The following is an 11402-nucleotide window of genomic DNA, read 5'->3' on the forward strand; positions in this document are numbered from 1 at the left end:
GACACTGGAGATCTGGGGCACCTTGAATACAGACACTGGAGATCTGGGGCACCTTGAATACAGACACTGGAGATCTGGGGCACCTTGAATATAGACACTGGAGATCTGGGGCACCTTGAATATAGACACTGGAGATCTGGGGCACCTTGAATATAGACACTGGAGATCTGGGGCAACTTGAATATAGACACTGGAGATCTGGGGGCACCTTGAATACAGACACTCGAGATCTGGGGGCACCTTGAATGCAGCCACTGGAGATCTGGGGCACCTTGAATACAGACACTGGAGATCTGGGGGCACCTTGAATATAGACACTGGAGATCTGGGGGCACCTTGAATACAGACACTGGAGATCTGGGGGCACCTTGAATACAGACACTGGAGATCTGGGGCACCTTGAATATAGACACTGGAGATCTGGGGCACCCTGAATACAGACACTGGAGATCTGGGGCACCTTGAATACAGACACTGGAGATCTGGGGGCACCTTGAATACAGACACTGGAGATCTGGGGCATCTTGAATACAGACACTGGAGATCTGGGGGCACCTTAAATACAGACACTGGAGATCTGGGGGCACCTTGAATACAGACACTGGAGATCTGGGGGCACCTTGAATACAGACACTGGAGATCTGGGGGCACCTTAAATACAGAAACTGGAGATCTGGGGCACCTTGAATACAGACACTGGAGATCTGGGGCACCTTGAATACAGCTACTGGAGAGGCAGGGGCACCTGGAATATATCTGGAATAAAGACATTGGAGGGACAGGGGAAAACAGAAACTTGAGAGGCAGAGTATCTGGCATCAGAAACAGACTTCTGAAAACCAGTAGAACCATAAAGGGGTACTCCAGCAGTAAGACATCTTATCCCCTATCCAAAGGATAGGGGATAAGATGTCTGATCGCGGGGTCCTGCCGCTGGGGACCCCTACAATCTCTCATGCAGACACCCACCCGTGGCAGCTGCACAGAGCGATGTTCGCTCCGTGTCTGAAGGGTCACTACTATGACCGTCATAGACTTGCATTGAAGGGGTGGGGCGTGACGTCACAAAGGGGCGGAGTCGTGACGTCACGAAACTCCGGCCCCATAGTCGTGACCCTTCAGACACGTGTGCGTACTTTTATGCATGTACATCATTGTGATGTCATACAAAGGTCGTGATGTCATAGAAGGTCGTGATGTCACATTGTTTTAAGACCTCATGGAGTTCTGCAATGTCATGGAATGAGACTGCTGTCAAGGATCTGAAGGCAAACTGCAGCCATTTTGCTAAGAATTTGCTTATAACAGGTGCTGGCCTTACATCTTCTGTGTAAGACTGACATGATCATTTTATTCTGCAAGTAAGTACAATTACTGCGATACGGAATTCATATAGTTTCTTTCATGTTTTTACTACTATTATTAAAATTAGATCTGACCCCTATAACCTTTTTATATTTCCATCAATGGCAGTGGTCTCCAAACTATGAACCTCAAGATGTTGCAAAGCTACAACTCCAAGCATGCCATAGATGAAACTTTTTTTTAACTACCGTATTTTTCGCCGTATAAGACGCACTTTTTCTTCCCCAAAACTGGGGGAAAAAGTCGGTGCGTCTTATACGGCGAATACACCCCTATCGCGGCGGTCCCTGCGACCATCAACAGCCGGGACCCGCGGCTAATACAGGACATCACCGATCGCGGTGATGCCCTGTATTAACCCTTCAGACGCGGCGATCAAAGCTGACCGCCACGTCTGAAGGGAAAGTGACACTAACCCGGCTGTTCAGTCGGGCTGTTCGGGACCGCCGTGATTTCACCGCGGCAGTCCCGAGCAGCCCGACTGAATAGCCGGGTTAGTGCTTACAGGACACCAGGAGGGACCTTACCTGCCTCCTCGGTGTCTTCTCCGTTCAGGGATCCCCTGTATGGCCGGCGCTCTCCTTCCTCGTCATCACATCGTCGCGTATGTGCGTCGGCGTGCGTAACGACGTGATGGCGGCGACGGAGAGCAAGGATACCCGACCGGCAGCAGAGACGTTCCGGAGCTACAGGGACACGGCGACAGCGATGGAGCGACATCCTGGGCAGCGGTGACGGGTCCGGAGCGGCGGGGACACGTGAGTATTACCTCCTATGCAGTGGTCTTCAATCTGCGGACCTCCAGATATTGCAAAACTACAACTCCCAGCATGCCCGGACAGCCAACGGCTGTCCGGGCATGCTGGGAGTTGTAGTTTTGCAACATCTGGAGGTCCGCAGGTTGAAGACCACTATTGGGTTCAAAATCTTTATTTTTTAGATTTTGCACCTATAAATTGGGTGCGTCTTATACGCCGTTGCGTCCTATAGGACGAAAAATACGGTATATTTTTTCTTTTTGCTGGTTTTACAGTTTATACATAGTTTTACAGTTTAGCTAAAAGAGTATAGGGGAGATTTATCAAAACCTGTCCAGAGGAAAAGTTGCCCAGTTGCCCATAGCAACCAATCAGCTCAATTTTAATTTTTAACAAGGCCTCTGCAAAATGAAAGAAGCGATCTGATTGGTTGCTATGGGCAACTGGGCAACTTTTCCTTTGCACAGGTTTTGAAAAATCTCCCCCTATATGTTTAAAATATATGCAATCGTGTACAAAGTTTATCACAAAAAAACTTATATGATAATAAGTTATGCAACAAAATTAAAGTAAAACTGACAGGGTTATAGTACGGGTGAACTGGAGATAGACCCGTTATTTGCCTTAATTACTAATATGTTTATCGCCATCTTTACTCAATGGAGGCTGGACCCGGCATACCCAAAATCCCTGCCTCTGTCCCCTCTGCACAGATATGTCCAGCCACCTCGCTCACATGGGCGAAGGGTCCTCCAATAATATTCATGAGGTGGGTGGGCATATCGGAGCAGAGGGAGAGGGATGCTGGGTATGCTGGTCCCTTAAAGACAATGTTTTTGTTTTGGTACATACGTTTGTGGTACCTACCCTTATAAAACAGCTTCAAAAACTAACAACCTGTGAAGGAAGCCTGGGCATGTGCAGTTTTTGATGCAATTTTTTTGAGCCAAAACACAGAACAGATTCAGAAAAATTGAGAAATATAAGTGAAAAACGTATACCGTATTTTTCGCCCTATAGGACGCACCGGCGTATAAGACGCACCCAATTTATATGTGCAAAATATAAAAAAATAAAGTTTTTGAACCCAATAGTGGTCTTCAACCTGCGGACCTCCAGATGTTGCAAAACTACAACTCCCAGCATGCCCGGACAGCCGTTGGCTGTCCGGGCATGCTGGGAGTTGTAGTTTTGCAACATCTGGAGGTCCGCAGATTGAAGACCACTGGTATAGGAGGTAATACTCATGTGTCCCCGCCGCTCCGGACCCGTCACCGCTGCCCTGAATGTCGCTCCATCGCTGTCGCCATGTCCCCGTCGCTCCGGAACGTCTCTGCTGCTGGCCGGGTATCCTCGCTCTCCGTCGCCGTTACGCACGCCGATGCACGTACGCGACGACGTGATGACGAGGAAGGAGAGCGCCGGCCATACAGGGGATCCCTGAACGGAGAAGACACCGAGGAGGCAGGTAAGGTCCCTCCCGGTGTCCTGTAAGCACTAACCCGGCTATTCAGTCGGGATGTTCAGGACCGCCGCGGTGAAATCGTGGCGGTCCCGAACAGCCAGACTGAACAGCCGGGTTAATGTCACTTTCCCTCCAGACGCGGCGGTCAGCTTTGATCGCCGCGTCTGAAGGGTTAATACAGGGCTTCACCACGATCGGTGATGTCCTGTATTAGCCGCGGGTCCCGGCCGTTGATGGCCGCAGGGACCGCCGCGATAGGGGTGTATTCGCCGTATAAGACGCACCGACTTTTTCCCCCCAGTTTTGGGGAAGAAGAAGTGCGTCTTATACGGCGAAAAATACGGTATTTCTTTATGCAGGCTCAAAAAATGCATCAAAAACTCCATGTGTTATTCCAGCCCGAGTGTGTTTTTCTACCAGGGTTACCAACCGTCCGTAAATTCCTGGACAGTGTAAAAATAGAAAATCTTTTCCCACTGTCCTTAAAAAATATTGATGTGACCATGATTTTATTTTATTTTTTAAGCTGGAGGAGCTTGTACAAAGTATTGGAATTGTAATTATTATCACTTTACCATTCATATCAGTATTCTTTGCAATAGGCATAGATCTCTTAGAATATTTGTAATTCATAAGACTGTGTTCACACAGTGTGTTTCTTTCCAAGTTATTGGTAAATTTTCCCAGGATTTTGACACAATTATGGCCAAATCCCTGCAAAAATGTTGCTTTTTTTACAGCAATTGTGCAAATTTGTTACAAGATTTCTAGTGGGAAAAGTTTGCCTTGTCAAAAGCACCCACAGATTTTCTTGGCATTAGGAGTCTTAGGGTATATGTTCACAAAACATATAACCATGTGAACACACTGTCAGGGACCCCATTTCCACTGACTTAAAGGGGAGGTGGCGTACTGCATGGAAAAGATGTGACATGACACTTTGTTTCTGCCCATATACGCTCTGAAGCTCTCTGAAGTCAGTGGGAGCTTAAATGGGCACTGTCATATACAAAAATGTTTGATATGTTGTAAAGCATGTATAACCAATAGGTTTTGCAATTGCTTTCATTAGACAATTTTCAGTATTTCATACTGAAAAAGCCAGTCGAACAACTGCCCCCCTGCCTGCATGGACACATACTAGTCCTGCTGTGTCCATGCGTCATCACCTATGTCATGGACACACTTCCTTGATTGACAGCTGAGCGCAGGGCTCACAGCTGGAGGAAAAATCCTCCCACTGTCAGCTTGTGTCCCGCTACTGTCAGTGAGGACAAGCTGGGAGTTGTAGTTTTGCTAATGCTAGGGGAGATGTGAGCAGACAGCATACTGAGGGAGGGGGCGCAGACCTGCACAGTGAGGCCACGCCCCCTCCCTTTGAGAGGAATTCAGACTAGTGAGCTAAATTAAAAGTGTAATAAAATAAATAAATAAAGGTGCTAGACGCGTAAAATTAGATGCACATGGTCAGGATTAGGTACTGAGTGGTATATTAAAAAAATGTTTTTTTTGTTGGATCTGATGGGTACGCTTTAAGGGCTTCTGCACTTAAGAGAAAACTCTGCCCACCTGTTTTGCCTGTGTGAACCTACCCGTAGACTCCATCTACACAACATTTTTGGTGGCTTTTTTGCTTTGTTTTTTTTATACAATAGTAGCGTTTTTTTCAAAATAGTTAGGTTAAGTACTGTACGTGCAAGTCGTGATTTAAGGATTTCTAATGAAGAATCAGAAAAATTCAAAATGCACCATATCTATAGCATTCAGCATTTTTACAAATTGCTACTTATCTTAATAAAAAACACACCCTGAGTGAGAAAAAACATCATATATAAAAAAGCATAATAGGTATAGTGTTTAACATTTTCCTATTGACTTACAGTTAACATCTGGCTGTAGCATTTTTTCACAAAAAATCCACTGCATTTTTCTAGGTATTTTTTTTCTGGCCCCAGTCGTGTGGTTTCAATCTCCTATTGACTTTAATAAAAAATGTTGAAAAAGGTGGTTTTAAAAAAACAACACAGAAGAATATAAAATTCACACTAAAGTCCTCAGCATCAATCATATCTACTGTGTTGGGACCAGATTTTATACAGAGAAACTGAATGATGACATGATATGGATTTTACCTGTGTATTTCCCTGCATGAAATCTGCAGCATATTCTGTCATAGGAACTGAAAAGATTTTTATAATTTATTTTTACGATTCTGTCATGTGACATCCACCAGCAGCATCAAATGGTTCCCATTTACTTGGTGGTCTTTCTATCACAGTGTACCCCATTATCTATGGATATGTCTACTTTGGAACCTCCAATAAAAAAATGTGAACAGAACCTTTCGGTAATGTTTCAGCCACCAGGCATTGGAAATGTTGACTGATTTTTATTGCATAATTTACATGATTTTCTCACTTTAGGTAGTTTCAATACAAATACAATTTTGGAAATTGTTTGTGCTCTAAAGGCAGTGATGAATCCCACATGGGAGTAGTGTCATCTCGGTGGATAGATACCAAATACACTATGGGCAAGTTCACTTTCATCTCTAAAGGCTCGTTCACACTACAGAACATCAAGGCGGAATTTCACACTAAATCCTGTGGAAACTTATAACCAATTCCACATCCTGGTCCATTTTACCATGGAGCATTAAAAATAGGGAATCTTCCTAGCTGAATTCCGTAGAGGGAATCACACCTTATGCCTATATATATATATATATATATATATATATATATATATATATATCTTTATTTTCATGACTATGAAAATTGTAGATTCATATTGAAGGCATCAAAACTATGAATTAACACATGTGGAATTATATACATAACAAAAAAGTGTGAAACAACTGAAAATATGTCATATTCTAGGTTCTTCAAAGTAGCCACCTTTTGCTTTGATTACTGCTTTGCACACTCTTGGCCTTCTCTTGTTGAGATTCAAGAGATAGTCACCTGAAATGGTTTTCACTTCACATGTGTGCTGGTGTGGAGGAGGAGGTGTGATGGTGTGGGGGTGCTTTGCTGGTGACACTGTTGGGGATTTATTCAAAATTGAAGGCATACTGAACCATCATGGCTACCACAGCATCTTGCAGCGGCATGCTATTCCATCCGGTTTGCGTTTAGTTGGACCATCATTTATTTTTCAACAGGACAATGACCCCAAACACACCTCCAGGCTGTGTAAGGGCTATTTGACCAAGAAGGAGAGTGATGGGGTGCTGCGCCAGATGACTTGGCCCCCACAGTCACCGGACCTGAACCCAATCGAGATGGTTTGGGGTGAGCTGGACCACAGAGTGAAGGCAAAAGGGCCAACAAGTGCTAAGAATCTCTGGGAACTCCTTCAAGACTGTTGGAAGACCATTTCAGGTGACTACCGCTTGAAGCTCAACAAGAGAATGCCAAGAGTGTGCAAAGCAATAATCAAAGCAAAAGGTGGCTAGAACCTAGAATATGACATATTTTCACACTTTTTTGTTTTGTATATAATTCCACATGTGTTAATTCATAGTTTTGATGCCTTCAGTGTGAATCTACAATTTTCATTGTCATGAAAATAAAGAAAACTCTGAATGAGAAGGTGTGTCCAAACTTTTGGTCTTTACCATATATCCATATATATATATATATATATATATATATATATATATATATATATATAATTAGGGTTTATATTTTTCTTGGATGCACTTAGCAATGTATTTTGGGAATAAATACTGATCCATCTATTGTACAGTCTAGTATACAGGTGATGCTATACGGTGTAGAGCTCTGATTTTAAATTGATGTACCCTTTGCTGCTAGCCACATAACTATGGCTCCCAACACTTCCTAAGGCTATGTTCACATGATGGCATTTCTGTGCAGATTTCCGCAGAAGAATTCTGCACAGATGTCACTGTTTACATGGAAGAATTTCAGCGCCAGATGTTTCTGTTGTGGAAATTCATATTCTGTCATCTGCAGAAAAATAGTCATGTCTTTTCTTTTTGTGGAATTATTGCTGTCTATGAGACGGTGCTTTTCCAAGCGATCCAACACCAGCATGTTCTGCCGGTGCTCCGCTTTCAGTGTAGACATTCCACCATGTGAACATAGCCTAATAGCTTGGTCAAAATTGCCTAGATATTGGACAATTCATCAAAATGTTGTCTCAGTCTTCTGATGTACCCGCTCTTAAAATTTGTCAACTGGGCAAAATATCTTGGAGTGTATTTTAAAGGCATATCTAGCAGTCAACAATCTCTAACCAAGAGGTACAGTACCCAAACGTAGTCTCTGAGAGCCTTTTTTAGGGCAGTGGAGGAAGCACTTTTATGCCCCGATGTGGCAAGACCCAGTGTCTAATCGGACAACATCTATAATTATTCACATATCTGCCTGAGACATAACGGCATGCCATGTTTTGTAGTAATCCAACATTTCTATCTTGGTTCAACATGGTTTGTCAATGAGTATATACAGTAATACCACCTGTCCTGAAAATGTAAACCGTAACTTACACCACCCAAATAGAGGCCAAAATGACACTCTTTTGGCCTCCATTGGGTGATGAGTGTCTGCAGCAAACATGGTGTAAAGAAAGCCTAACGTAAGAATTATCCACCTTTATAAATATAGGGGACTGATGGCTGATGTTCATAATAAAAAGATATGTGTCTGTGACTTTTTGTATCTGGAGATACTTGCCCAGGTATAGCTTTTATGTTGTAGCTTCTGTTTAAGGTGTAATCGTAGCCATAACTTCCAGCTGAATCTATTACTAGAAGGAAACCACCAAGGCCTGACAGACCCCATTGATTTCATATGAGGTTCATTGGGTTCCACCGAAGTAGTACTGCACAATACGAGATGAAGGCTCTAATGGGAGTCCCCTACACAAGTGTGAACAGAGCCTTATTGTGCTCATATTTGTGTATCAATTTATTTTTTGTTTTCTTTTCTTTTATAATTGTTTATTTAGTAATTTTTCATTATAACATAGAAAAGACATGTACAATTAACATAGCAGGGATGTAATTACATTATGTAAGTACATAAAAAGCAAAAACAAACATTGTACATAGAAATCAGATGAGGGTGAAATAAAATAGGGGAGGGGGGGTGTCGGAAAGTAACTGTGAAAATAAATAAGAAAAAGGAAAGGACAAGAAGAGACGTCCAGATGAAACAGTGACCATTTTTGTTTTCTGATTTGCTTGAGTGAGGACTCCCCTCTATGATATCCTTATGATGTTATAGGGCACATACATAGGGGATATCCTGGTGACACAAGATATTTAATACAACAATCTTTTCTGATTAATCATATAGCATTTATTTATATTAATTCATTCTATAACCCTCCAATCCAAAAGTCCAGTATGGAAATGGTAGAGTTAACTCAAGGTTCAGTATTAGCAATCGCAGTTAAACATAGTTCCCTTTAAATCCACTTGTCAACAGCATACCTAGTGGGAAAATGTGTCCTGATACAGGATTTGTTTAACAATTTCGAAACAATAGAACATTTTTTTTTTCACATATTTCCTATAATGTTTGGTTCTAGCACAAATAATAAAGAGAAACTCCCAGGGACCGAGAATCACTTTCAATAAATGAGGACTATTGTCTATGATCTGACAGCCCACTTAACATGACAAACTGTTTGCCTATTGTCACATGCATTTAGTGCAAATGTTTTCACTGAAAGAGCATAGTCTTCCAGCCAGGCATGACAATTCAATTCTCTTAAATATACGAAATTCCTTAAAAGCATAATGTAAATAACGCCAAAAAGCTTCTCAAGAAGATTCAACATAGCAGTAGAAGCTGAGGGAAGTGTGTCACGGACAAACGGTATGGCACGTATAAACATGCGGACGCACACAACATTGCAATTTACACATAGATTATTATTATTTCACATCTTTTACACAAGACTTGGAAGAAAGAATCATATAGGTCACATTACGAGAGAATAAACAGTCATTTTTTGTTTTTTTACAAGCGGAAATTTTTATGTTCTTTCTCTATGTACATTGCATGTAGAGGCGCGATAGGTCACATATCCGCAAATGTGAAAACCTAATGAAAGATATGTTGCAAGAATTGCTAAAATAGTCACATTGCAGACTATGATTCTGATCATAATAAAACTGTAGTTCTGGGGGCAGGTTTACAGGAAGATATATTCACACGCAGCTGATTTGTTGCCGAAATTTCTGTGGGTGGAAATCGGTTCCTTTCATTTGGACACAGATGCACATGGATTTCTGCAAGCTTTGTTAAAGGGGTACTCCGCCCCTAGACATCTTCTTTCCCCTCTAGAAAGGATAGAGGATAATATGTCAGATCGCGGGGGTCCCGCCGCTGGGGACCCCCGGGATCTCGGCTGCAGGACACCTGTTGCGGCTTCTGGCAGCGCTGGAGGCTCTCATCCTAACGCCTCACGACTACGGTGACGTGAGATCGTGATGTCACGACTCCGCCCCCATGTGATGTCACGCCCTGCTCCCTCAATGCAAGTCTATGGGAGGGAGCGTGACATCACGATCTCACGTCACCGTGGTCGGGAGCCGAAGCCTCCAGCGTTTCTGGAAGCTGCAACAGGTGGGTCCTGCAGCGGCGGGACCCCCGCAATCTCACATCTTATCCCCTATCCTTTGGATAGGGGATAAGATGTCTAGGGGTGGAGTACCCCTTTAAGATAAAGGGGACAGTCACAGAGATATGCCATGTGCGAGTCTACTCTCATTTTTGTCCGCTTAGGTCTCGATAATAAAACGCAATTGAGCTCCAACTCAGATGTAAACATAGCCATAGCCCTATGAGTACTGCCCCACCAAAAGAGATTCCCATGAGGCGTATGAATCTACCCTTAGGGCCCGTTCACATGGCAGCATTTGAGAGCAAAAAATTCCACTTCAAAATTCCAGTGAAGCAGCTTCCCATTGTTTTCTGCTCTACTGTGTGCAAGGCAGAATTCCTGCGGTGAAAAAATCTGCAGCGGAAATTCAAATTCCAAACTCCCCTAAAAGAATGATCATTTTCATTCTATCAACGGAATCCACTCAGACATGCATTGTCTTCAACTGCTCTCGAAAACGGCCGTTAGGCTCTTTTTGTTTTTTTCCTCCAATGTTAGTTATCAGGATGGGGCACAACGGGCAACAATGGGTCCCGATAATGGATCTCATTGACTATAATGGGGTCCGTCGGGCGGCATTGTTTTTTAGTGGGAGGAACGGGAGAAAAAGACAGCACATGCACAAATTTTTCTCCCACAATTCTCCCCTCCTTTCATAACAGCCGCTGCACTGCCGGGTCACAATGGCAGTGTGAAAGGGTCTTATAGTTGCTGACTTTAAATATTGGTATAATATGGAAACTATAGCCCAGTACACCTGCCCTTTTCAGCTGAATGGCATTTTCATAAACCCATGAACAAGCTGTAGAAATAAAACCATTAAAGTGGTATTCCGGCTTTATACATCTTATCCCCTATACAAAGGATAGGGGGTAAGATGTATGATTGCAGGGGTCCCGCAGCTGAGACCCCCGCGATCTCAGTGCAGCCTCGGCATTCTGTGCCAGGTGCGGCCATGCCCCCTTGTGATGTCACACCACGCCCCCTCTATTTATGTCTATGGGAGGGGGCGTGATGGATGCCCCTCCCCCTCCCATAGACATGAATGGAGGGGGCCTGGCATGACATCACTAGGGGTGTGGTCGTGACATCGCTTCTCGGTCTCAGAGGCAGCGCCCAGCACAGAATGCTGGGGGCTGCACTGAGATCACGGGGGTCCCAGCTGCGGGACC

At 43.6% G+C, this 11402-nt stretch overlaps 1 long non-coding RNA gene across 1 annotated transcript in view; it reads left to right on the top strand.

The window, feature by feature from the left end:
- The first annotated feature begins 1204 nt into the window (after positions 1-1204).
- LOC130274138 (uncharacterized) overlaps positions 1205-11402 on the top strand; it is a 54494-nt gene continuing 44296 nt past the window's right edge. The window contains exon 1 of the long non-coding RNA XR_008844259.1: positions 1205-1361. This is a non-coding gene — a long non-coding RNA (uncharacterized LOC130274138). The remainder of the gene's footprint in view (positions 1362-11402) is intronic.

This window comes from Hyla sarda, chromosome 5 (assembly GCF_029499605.1).
Source record: "Hyla sarda isolate aHylSar1 chromosome 5, aHylSar1.hap1, whole genome shotgun sequence".
Lineage (NCBI taxonomy): Eukaryota > Metazoa > Chordata > Amphibia > Anura > Hylidae > Hyla > Hyla sarda.